The sequence below is a fragment of the Patagioenas fasciata genome, chromosome 4, assembly GCF_037038585.1.
Source record: "Patagioenas fasciata isolate bPatFas1 chromosome 4, bPatFas1.hap1, whole genome shotgun sequence".
NCBI lineage: Eukaryota > Metazoa > Chordata > Aves > Columbiformes > Columbidae > Patagioenas > Patagioenas fasciata.
Genome location: NC_092523.1, coordinates 28728362 through 28740248, shown reverse-complemented (window position 1 = coordinate 28740248; position 11887 = coordinate 28728362).

Genomic DNA, 11887 nt, shown 5'->3' with positions numbered 1-11887 from the left:
GGATTTTGATATTCTGACTCTGCTTTGGTATGATGGGAAAGGAGAAGATTATTTACAGAAGAAGGAAAAGGACCTATCCAGACAGGATCTAAAAATCACTTTCAAATGAAACAAAGAAATGGTTGCTATTGCTGGCAAGGGGCAAACTCGCTCACACTTCATTTCTGTGGCTGCACTTTCTTCTGCGGGATCAGGATTTCCCGTGAGAAGTAACTGGGTAAGGGAATGGCTGAATCCAGTCCATGAGGTTGCTGGTTTTATCAATTTGATCTTGTGAATTATTATGCCTCCCTCCTTTACTAAGAAATCTGCTGTCTCCAAATGACGCAGATCTGCTTTTTTCAATGTAATCTAATATGATTACTATATGTTCCACTATGCCACCATTAGCCAAGGCATTCCATTTCTAAAAGTCACTTCCTCAAGTGTACACAGAACTTAAATATTCATCATTAATACAAATCATTTCTTTTTCACTGAAAGGCTATTTGAAGCTTGACTCCATGATTTTCTGCATAAAAAGACCTAGTACAAGCCTTTTACTTTCCTCTCATAGGAGGCAGGGCAAAAATCAGTGGGGTCCTCCATGTAGCCAGGTGCACACACAACTGGAAGATTCTTCTGTATATCCATTTTTATGGGTGTCTTACCCAGCCAACTTTTTGCAAACAAAACCCTTAATATATTGAGTGCCACTCTTTCAACATTCCTGGAAAATTACTTTTCTTTTGTTAAACATGGATTTTTGCACTCCATGAGCCTGTATGACACACGGTTCAGTTCACAGCTGTAAAAATGTCTTCAGCTGCCTGTACTGCCCTGGCTGCTTGAGTGGTGAGGAGGCAGCAGAAGCCAGGCTGCAAACCAGTCCCTGGGGAAACTTTTTGAATGTTGATCAAATTCATGTGTAACTGAGCACTACAATTTTAATAAGTTTGCATTTTATTCCAATCCAGTGCAACAGCCACCACTAAACCTCCACAAGTTTATGCAATAAAAGATTGCCATGATTGCCATGATTGCTTCTGTCTGAGTCTTTTTTCCTGTCCAGAGTGAAAAGCAGTCTTGCCAAAAAGCCATCCAGAGGGTTCCAATTATTCCATCTTCTACCCAGAGAGGTAAAAAAAACTACCAAAGTCCAATGTTTTTCAGCCACCTATTATTACTGTTACTTTGTCTGTTTATGACAGCAACAAAAAGAAATAGAAATTGCTGTTTCCAAGAGTCACGGTGACACCTAGAAAACTGGACAGGCTGAAAGATTAAAATTAAAGCCTAAAAAACAACGCAGTATAAATGGTCCATTCAAAAAGACTTTAAAGGTGGTTTCAGAAAATGTCAGCACATCCGCATTTTAGTAAAATGATGAAAAGTCTAAGTATTAAAAGCACTTGATTTATACTGCATGGGTGTTCTTATGCCAAAACTGAATATTACTCATAAAAATGAGAATAAAAGGCACTTCCATACTTTTAAAGAAAGATAAAGGTTTATCTATAGTCATCCACCCTTCTAAAAGCAAGTTATACCACAATGCATTGTGCCGACAGACACCAAATCTGGAAACATATCAAATGGTTATAATATATTAAAAAAAAAAAAAAATCTGTCATAATATTTGGCAGAGAGTAGTGAAAAATAGTTACTTCAGACAAAATACCTGGCCCATGTAGCTCATGCCGTTTGTATGTTGTGCTGGCTTTTTACAAATTAAGCAGCACAATCAAAAAATAACATCCCCCAGAATTTTTCATTTAAACAGGACCTGAATCAAAATTGCCAAACTGACCACTCTAAAAGAGTGTTCAGGAAAAAAAAAAAAAAAAAAAAGAGTTTGTTATCAGTTGTACATCCACCCAAAACACCCTATGGTGATTGAACATGACCACATGCTGCAACTCCATGCCTTGGTCCTGTTACTGCTCTCCATGGGAGATGTTCTCCTGCATCCTGTGCCAGATGGACTTCAAATACCACCAAATCCCCACAGCCCATATGGATGTGTTCTGCACAACAGTAACAAACACGGGCTGGTTTTGAAAGAGTCAGACAAGGCAATTTTTCTCTAGGATCAGACATTTCCTTCCAAATCACTGGGAGACAGCAGAAAGGGGATTTCAAAGCCCTGTGTCAATAGTCACGCTTTGGACAAGCACAATGTGTGAAGGAATCTCAGTCCAGGAGCTGAAATCTCTCCCCTAGACCAACTGCAACAGACAGTTGCAAATAATGTGTGACATGATCTTTTTGTATTTCAGTAAAGCCTTTGATACTGTCTCTGCATTCAGCTGGGTAAACACACAATGCAGTGGGTAAGCAACTGGCTGACAGGCCAGTCTCGAAGCGTTCTAGTAAATGGGGTTATGTTGGACTGGTGACCAGTCACTAGTGGGGTTCCACAGGGATCCATCCTAGGGCCAGCACCATTCGGTGTCTTTATAAATCACTTAGACTGAGGACTTGAGGGAATACTTGATAAGTTTGCCAATGACACAAAATTGGGAGGAGCTGTCAACACTCTCGAGGGCAGAGAGACACTGCAGAGGGATCTGGACAAGTTGTAGAACTGGGCGATCACCAACCGCATGAAGTTCAACGAGAGCAAGTGCTGGATTTTGCACCTGAGACATGGCAACCCTGGCTGTACATACAGACTGGGCACCGAGACGCTGAAAAGTAGCTCCATGGAGAGGGATTTGGGGGTTCTCGTCAATGACAAGTTGAACATGAGCCAGCAGGGTGCCCTGGTAGCCAAGAGGGCCAACTGTGTCCTGGGTGCAGCAAGCACAGCATTGCCAGCTGGGCAGGGAGGTGATTGTCCCACTCTGCTCTGCACTGCTGCGGCCTCACCCGGAGCACTGTGTGCAGTTCTGGGAGACAAAGGATAAAAAAGATGTAAAGCTAATAGAAAGTGTCCAGAAGAGGGCTACGAAGTTGGTGAAGGGTTTGGAGGGTAAGCCATATGAGGAGCAGCTAAAGTCACTTGGTTTGTTCAGCCTGGAGAAGAGGAGACTAAGCAGACCTCATCATGGCTGCAGCTTCCTCACAAGACGAGGAGGAAGGGCAGGTGTGGAACTCTTCTCTCTGGCGACGAATGACAGAACCCGAGGGAACGACAGGAAGATGTGCCAGGACAGGTTTAGGTTGGACATTAGGAAAAGGTTCTTCACCCAAAGGGTGGTGGAGCACTGGAACAGGTTCCCCAGGGAGGTGTCACGGCCCCAAGCCTGACAGCGTTCAAGAAGAGACTGGACAATGTGTTCAGACACATGGTGTGAACTGTGGGGTTGTCATATGCAGAGACAGGAGCTGGACTCGATGAAGCTTGTTGGGTCCCTTCCAACTCAGGACATTCTATGATTTTTTAGGCAAAAGTAATTATCATCAAACCTAAAATCATTAAGGCAATACATCAAGTGTTAAACTGTGGCATCAGAACAGAATAGCTGGTCTTTATTGAAAGACAAAAGGTTTAAGGAAACCAGGTGGCCCATACTATACTAGCCCTGGCCAGTGCTGGCTGTCTTCTAGCAGGTAAGAGTTTCAGTCACGCACTAGTTTAACAGAGAAATTGTGAACATGGAAAGGTAAATTAGACAGAAAAACAATCCAAAGCTGCTTGAAGTCTCTCCAGCTTCAGGCAAGCCTAAGAACATTGTTAGAAGGTGAAGGAAGACTAAACAGCCTGATGACTCCCAGATGGGCATGAGGTTTTACCATTCCTCCAGCTTGGCCCAGTCCTGCAGATGTTCTTTCCCTTCCTCCTTGTTTTGGGCAGAATGCCTTCTCCTTTGCAGCATCTCACCATCTGGTCACAGCTCCAAGCTTGACAGTATTCAAGAAGTGATTGGACAACATCCTCAGACAGTGAATTTTGGGGTTGTCATATGCAGGGACAGGAGTTGGACTCAATGATCCTTGTGGTCCCTTCCAACTCAGGACATTCTATGATTCTACGATCCAGCCCAAAGGTACATCCCTGCTTTATCAGTTAAGCACTTCTTTTCACATTTCACTTGAAAATGCACATGCCAGATAAGGACAAATTTCTTCCAGATGTGAGAAACTGAACATGAACACATCCTTGTATGGAGAGAGGTGATTTTATGAATATGTGATGGAAAGACCGTGGAATAATTAGGAAAAAAGCCTTCTTTCAGAGGTTAGTGTTTACCTCTCGGTCAAGACATCTTAAGTATCTAATGTCTCTGTGGTGTTCCCTACCCTAACTATGCCATCCAGAATTTGTCTAAATAAAGGAAGCCTTGGGAATATTTCAGAAATATGGTCTGTGTATTGAAGAATGACAAACTGCAAAGATGATAAAGACAAACCTCCCTTAAATAAAGCTGGGTCCAAGAGTTAGTCCTGCTGAGCTCAAAGGGATCCCCTTCCCCCCAGCAGCTTCCCCTAAGGGACCTGAGTGAACCTCACCTCAAGAGACATCAGCTCAGCATTCCTGCCTGTGGGTAGAGGAGCAACGAGGCATCTTCTGTGTTGTAGCTACAAAGTCCAGGTTACACAGATGGGGCAATTTCTAGACAAAAGGCATGTTTACTTGGCTTCTCGCCACTACAACTTTCCTCGTACAATGGGAACAAAACAAATGCACTTCTTGTTCCAAAATCCAAGTGTGGTAAATGCACATGATTTAATGATTGCTCCCTTCACAGACTTACTACATTTAGCCTGGTTCTTTGTAGCTGCATGAATATATATTATTCTGCTTCATATGAGACTAAGTCTGGTTTTGATTAGACTTGTAGAGAGCTGTCAGAAAGTCAGACTTGAGCAAATAAGCCCCTGTAGGTTCACTTGGAAAAGCCCATAAAGTGTCTGTTATGCATTTAAAATAAGCTCAGAAAGAAACACAAACCTGAAAGCTGCCAGTGTTTAAATATTTGATTAAGTTTTTTGGGTTGGGTTTGTTTTTGTTTTGTTTTGTTTTTTTCTTGGAGGGCAGAGGAGACTGGGAGAGGAATTATTCTGTGAATGAGCCTAGTTAGAGAGCAACCTTGGGCCCAGACCCTCACTCCTGCACACAAAGCAAAGGAAACACAGGCTTATGCAAGCACCTTGAGTTATAGTATAGCCAGAGTAAATCTCTCCCTTGAACCAAAGCCCAGCAGTGGAGGAGCAGCACAGCTACTCTGCAAGCATTTCTGAAACCATTAGGTTGTGCCAGTGGCTAAGGCAAGTTCTGGGAATACTCCTCTATATGTGGCTTTCTTCATTGCAGTTTTTCTACATGTCTCTGAGCCTTGCTTGAGGAAATCTGCCTGGGTTGCAACCCAGACGGCCAGGCAAGATGGCTCATGGCACCCGAGCTTCTCTAGGGCTGGCTCAGGTCTTCCCATGGGGCTGCCATCCCCAGAGAGTGGTGTCTGTCCTACACATGGACATCTCTACATGCAACAGCATTTTGCCTTGCTTGGAATGGATATGTCAGCCAACCCCTTTATCTCGTACTGTGCTTTTATTTTCTCAGTACTCACTGGTTTTATATACCCATGGGGTACACCATGTTGGGGTTGAGGTCTGCACCCACAGCCTGGATGATGACTTGGGTCTGTCATCTTCAACTCTCAGTCCATGCTATCTGAAACACTACTTACACTTGGTTTCACTGAGGAGGCATCGCCTGAACGCGCTGCCTCTACTGTTTCTGAGACAAGCAGGCTCGCTGCTCCCTGCCCCTCTCACTTTCATGCACACACATGTGCATCCTCAGCTCTCTCACACGCTTGGCTCATACATTGTCCCTCTTTGCCTGTCTCTGCCTCATCTGGGTCTCACAGGCTTCAGTACATCCCCTCCCCATGTGCAGCTCCATGGCTGTCCTCCAGAGCCTTCCTCGAGGTGCCTGCCTGTGCACTACCCCCATACGCCCATTTTCAGTTTTTGTGGGTGCATCTCCTATTGCTGGGCTGCTGTAAATCCAGCAACACCTCCCAAAGCCTCCAGCTGCATGTTTTTTCCGGGGGATTCACTTAACTCTTGCACGCGTGTGCACATGTGGGTCTTGTCTGCTGCTTCTGCTCAGTGCTTCCTCAATGTGCTTTTGGCCTCCTAGGCTGGGACAGAGGACAGGTACAGCCTGTGAGGTCCCTGGGCCAAGCCCAGGGTGCAGAGCCTCCCCCGGGACCTCCACATGCCCCCATGTCACCAGGGGGTTCAGCACACACTGTCCCCATGCTACTGCAACACAAGCATCCTGGGCTTGAGGCTGCCACTTCAGGGGGCAGATGGGACATCCTCAGGACTGCTAATTACTTAACAGGCTGAGAAATAAGTAGATCAAAACACAACTTGGAGGTCCTGCATGACTGTGTCTTTGACTACTCCAGATCAGCATTTAAGCCCTCAGTGGGGAAACTGGAACCTTGAATCCTAGTGGGAGAGAATTTCTCTTGCCTTTCTGTCTGGCCATCCACCCAAATGCTTACAGAGATGTTGCAGCTGCCGCACCTAAGCAACCAGTAAAAAGTCCCTTGCTGCCCACTGCAGGGTCCTGGGGTGAGTTTGGGAGTCTCTCAGTATTGAAACTTTCTATTAATTATTCTCATTGTTGCTAGTAGGAAGGTGGGAAAGAACTGGCCTGCTCGGCAGGGCAAGTGACAGGTGCTGCCCTTATTTTAATCAGAACCTCTCCTTCCTACCATACCAGGGTCAGGCTGCATTCGGCTGAACACACGTGGGCTAATTATAGGAAGCAGTTAATAGGCACAAAGAATTATCTGTATCTTATCTAGTGCTGGCATTTTATTAGTTGTTCCCAAAGACTGAGGCTTTTCAGACTTTCATTTTAATTAGAAGGAACAGTTGCCAAAAGCAATTTCTCTCAGGCAACTTTCACCATTCGTTGAAATCTTCATTTATCTGATATTACTACAAGGCCAGTTAAAAAAAAAAAAAAATTCCAAGAACAGTCTGTCTATTCAGGTCCTGAGAAGTCTCCTACACAGCAGCTGGGGCCAAGAGCTTGCCTTGTGAAAAACCTCCTGTCCTTGGCTCAGCTTTGCTCCCGCATGTGCTTCAGGGAGACACGAGGAGGCAACCTTTAAGTCTGTCCAAAAACAAGTGGACAAGTACCTGCAGGAACACTTAAACGCACACTTGTATTTCAGAGGTGGCTTAGGGAGGCTCTTTGTGTAGACGCAATCTGCCTTTTGATCATATTCCCTCTAATCCTTGCTCCCCACCTTTATTGCTCACAGGAATTGGTGCGTGTGAACACTCACCCAGCTGCCTGGGTTGTTTTTATTTACGCTAGATGACAGAGCTGTTCAAACTGCACAATACTCAGTCACAGACAGCAATTGATGCCGTGTAATGGGAGGGTGGATGGGTTTACAGGCAGGACCAGCGGAGCACGTTGCACCGAGCGGTGACAACAGCAAAGCTGAATCTGCTGCGCAGACACATCACCTGCAAAATTCAGCCTTGCTGCACAAGCAGAGGTAAGAAACTGTCCCCGCCCCAAAGATTTTAGTCCACAACAGGCATGAAAAAATGTTGAGGAAGAATTGTGGGGACATTAAAACCACCCTGTTGGGTGCACAGAGACTTAGACACATTAACAGGGCACTTCGGTGGCAGAAGCAGCCCCGAACTTGCTGCCCACTCGGCTGTTGCTGCTTGCGTAGCTCAGACATGAAATGATGGCAACAAATCATCCCCTGCCTGGGGAAAGTCCCATCCAACCAAGGGGACACACTTCAAAGCTCTGGATGGCCCAGGACTTACACAGAAACAGCACAAAACCAGAAGCATCGCAGAAAATATTTTCACTGGGGTGTTTGGTCTGTGACAAGTGACATACATGTATTGTGGCAATGGCTATGATGGCCCTCAGCAAATTCAAGAGATGGACAAATATGAAAAAAAAAAAGCATTTCTCAATAAATGAGAGTCATATCATTGATCAATCAAAAGGTAAGGAGTTAGACAACTTACAAAATGTCTCTTTTATTTTAAGCTCTTGCTGCAAATCATCAGGTGTGCATATTACAGCCTTTTCTTGGGAAATTTCTAGTATTTAATTCTGTTAATACTGACAGAGACCTGTCAGTACTCTGTATTTCAACAGGTTTATAGTGACACTCTTAGCATTCATTTCTTCCCTTGGCAAAGTGGATATAAATAGAGCTAAATAAGATCCTTTCCTTCATAACATTAAGCTCCAAGCAGTTTGTTTTATTGCTACTAAAACTCTGCTACTAAAACCCAGGCAACTTAACACAAGGCATCACCCTGCAGCAGTTTTTAGTAACAGAGGAACGGCCCATGAAGCACCATGGCATCCACAGACACCACTGTCACTGTATGTGCGCAAATGGATGTCCAAAACTCAGAATTTCTAAAATAACCATGCCACCCATATGAAAGGCATTTAGAGATGGAAAATCAAGAGCCCACAAAAAAAGTGTGTGGTTGAAGTGGCATTCTAGGGGAAAAAGACTCATCAGTCCAAAACAACTCAGAATAATAAAGCTTATTATTTGATCGCAAACATTGAGCCACTTCCCACAGAGATACTACAATGGTACAATGAAATTGATAAATGCACGATACAAAGCTCTTTTCAGGCCTTATCCTGAATACTGCACACCACTTCCAGTTATCTGTGCTCAAGAAAGATGGATTGAAACAGAAATATACCCTGGGCCACCCAAACAGGATAATCAAGGGAATGAAGAGCCTCTCTCTTCAGAGGAGATGGAAACAGTTGGCTTTTTTAGCCCAGAGAAACAAAAACTGAGATGATTCCTCACATCAGAAGGGCAAATACCAAAGGAGGGAACAAGGACTTCTGAAGATAAAGATTGATACTGGCAGAAGAATAAAGAAATAAAGCCTGGAAGTCAATACATTTGGGCTGGGAATAAGAAGAAAGTTTCCAAGCATCAGGGAAGTGAAATTCCGGAACAACGCTGCAGTAAGACAGTGTGGTGCAAAACAAACTTGGGTTTAAAACAGCAGTTAATAAGACTAAGAACTAGATCATCCAAAGCAGTCGCTGTGACAGCAGGACTCCTTCCAGCTCTACCCTGATGGTTCAGGAGATGCAATTTACCCTGTCTTTGATTAGAAAATCAACAGAAGGTGTAGCTAAAGACAGGCAGTATGATTCTGATTCAGAGACTTTGCAGAATTTATTAGGAAAAAAGCTCTTTCAATCATAGACAAAGGGAATAGTGGAGGAGCTTGTCAGCCAGACAGCGCAACTGAAAAATCACTCAAAATACAACTATTTTGCAAGCTGAAGTTTTCTTGAACTAAACAAAAACTAGAAATAATAAAAACTAGACAAATGTTAAAGGGAGTTAATTTTCAACGTGATTTTCAGTTTGGGGTTTGTTCTTTGAGGGTTTGTGATTTTTTTGTTTGGTTTGGTTTTGAAGTAAAAGATCTTTGAGAAGATCAGGTAAAGACCATTTGCTTTAGACGGCCACATTCATTTTGAAAAATCAACCGCCAAAAAACCTAAATTCAAACCAGTTTCTCCAATAATGGATTGAAAGTGGTGTTCATCACTCATGCCAGGAATTTTTCACATCTGTATCAGGCAGCAGCTTCCAACAGATCAGTCAGCAAGCTAATTCTCCATTTGACATATGTTGATACTGCTCCGATCTGTAACATTTATACGCTTACTTGCAAAACTCACTTTGGCAATCACTGCTTAAAACTGCAGTTGAACCTAAAATCTGCTTTTTCTGTGCGTAAGGCAATAGTGCCATCTCGTGGGATATGCTCTGCTCCATGCCTTGTGGTGGGCAAAGGAGCTTGGAGTCTTTCTTCATATTAATATCTCCTCAAGAAAAATAGGTGTAAATTTTTTTTAAGTTGGCTCCCTCAGGTTAGCACACATAATTTCACCTGAAGTGCCCACCAGCCTTTTGAGTCCTCAGGTCTGCTGCACGTGTGCTACACACACACACACACCTGCCAGCCACATCTCAACCCCGCTATCGACATTTTGGGTCTGTTTCGTCTGATCTTGTGCCTCTTTGCCTTTTTAATGGCTTTTTGCTTCAGCCTCTGCAGAGCCAAAACACAAACAGCACTTCACACACCAAAGCACTGGAAACCTTTTTACCTTCAAAATGTCATCGAAAACAACAAGGATCCATCTGTTTCTTGCAGAAGCGGTGGAAGAAGCATGCCAGGAACAAGGCCCTTTCTTCCATGTGCAGGGCTGCTTGGTGCAGAAGGGAACTGATTGACTCAAATCGGCTTTCTTTTTCACAAAGCAGGTGTTAAATAGCTGCCTGCTTCGGACTCCAGCCCTTTTCACAAGGCCTCTCCTGCTCCCACCATGCTGGTCTGCCCTGCCTCCCCAGAGCGTTTAAGAGCTCTCCCACCAAAATTACAGAAGGCCGTAACCCCGCCGGGGCTCTCGGCAGCCTGCTTCTTTGTCAGCAAATAAAGGTAAACACCAGCATAGTATTTTTGTCTAGATCCCTGTTGAAGGTCGTGAGTTTTGGAGACATCAATCAGATAGACGCTAACCAGAAACAGGAATTAAATAGGATCCTCTAGTCACAGTAAATTTATTTTTGCAGCCTGTACTCAGCGCTTCAAGGCTCGTTCAATAACGAACCTCAGGCTGGTTGGTTCATGCTGTTGGTTCAGCACTGCCAATGAAGCCAAGCATCAAGAAAAACAGTCAAATGTTACCCTCATTTATCATTTGTACATTCTTGCCAGTATAATTTAAAAAAAAAACAAACAAACAAACAAACCAGTATTTATATTTTATAATAGTAGTATTATAAAATGAGAAGAAACTGTCACACCTATCTGTTTCATCTTCCTCTATGAGGCTCTAGACTGTTTCCCTGGACTGTTACAGATGCAGTGTAAGACAAACCTGCACTCCCAAGCTTAAAATTCCTGTGATGGACACTCGATCACAACGCTCGATAACTTGTGCCAGTATAGTTACAACAGTATCAACAAAAAAAGGCCATAAGCTTACAGAGAACAGATGTCACCTTGAGGTTTGGCATCAGATGTCTATTTGCAGTAACAGCAATTGAGATCTTGTTTAATTTGGTTTAAGCTGAATTCAGAGCAGGTCAGGTGCTGTTAGTGTAAGATACAAAGAGCTTAGGCTTGGTGTTTTATTAATTTTCTGACAAAATAACCAAATTACAATAGAGTTCTGAGGTACTGGTTTAAAACACATGGTTTATTCAGAAAAATTGAAATGGACACATCGTTTAAGATCACACTTAGTCATTCCTGAAATTCTACTCTGGGTGAGAAAAATATATGGTACTAACTGGTATTAATCAACTGGAAATGGTTAAATTCAAAATTTCATATGCATGTCATCAATTTAATAGCTTCATTTAAACCACAGGCTATTCAGGTTGAGCAATACACCAAACACAGACTGGAAATGAAAACACTAATTGTATTTCTATATTAAAGGACCAGCATAGTTCTATCTGTGTCTGGTTTTAGTTGGGTAGATTCCTGCCCAAATTACAGCAGCATGTAGAAATAATCAAGTTTCCTTTTCTGAGCAAAGGTGTGATGTTGAGGCTAAAGCTGAAGGCAGCAACAATGTGCCTTGGGGAGGGCTCTGCACTGAACCAGCCAGTACTTTACATGCCCTCATGTAAGCAACTCACCTCAGCCTGAGCAATAGTCACTCACCTACTTGTGGTATGTAAAGTGCTTTTAAAGCACAAGACATTCAATTTCTGATTGACACATAAAACCAAAAAGCATGCATAAAGGTTTTGGGAAAGGAAGTCTGTCTACACAACATGCACTAAACACAATATGAACAAGCTACCCTGAAAGCTGTCATAAAACTTAGCCCGAAGAAACAGAGAAAAAAATCATAAAGTAGCCCTTCAGATTTTCTGAA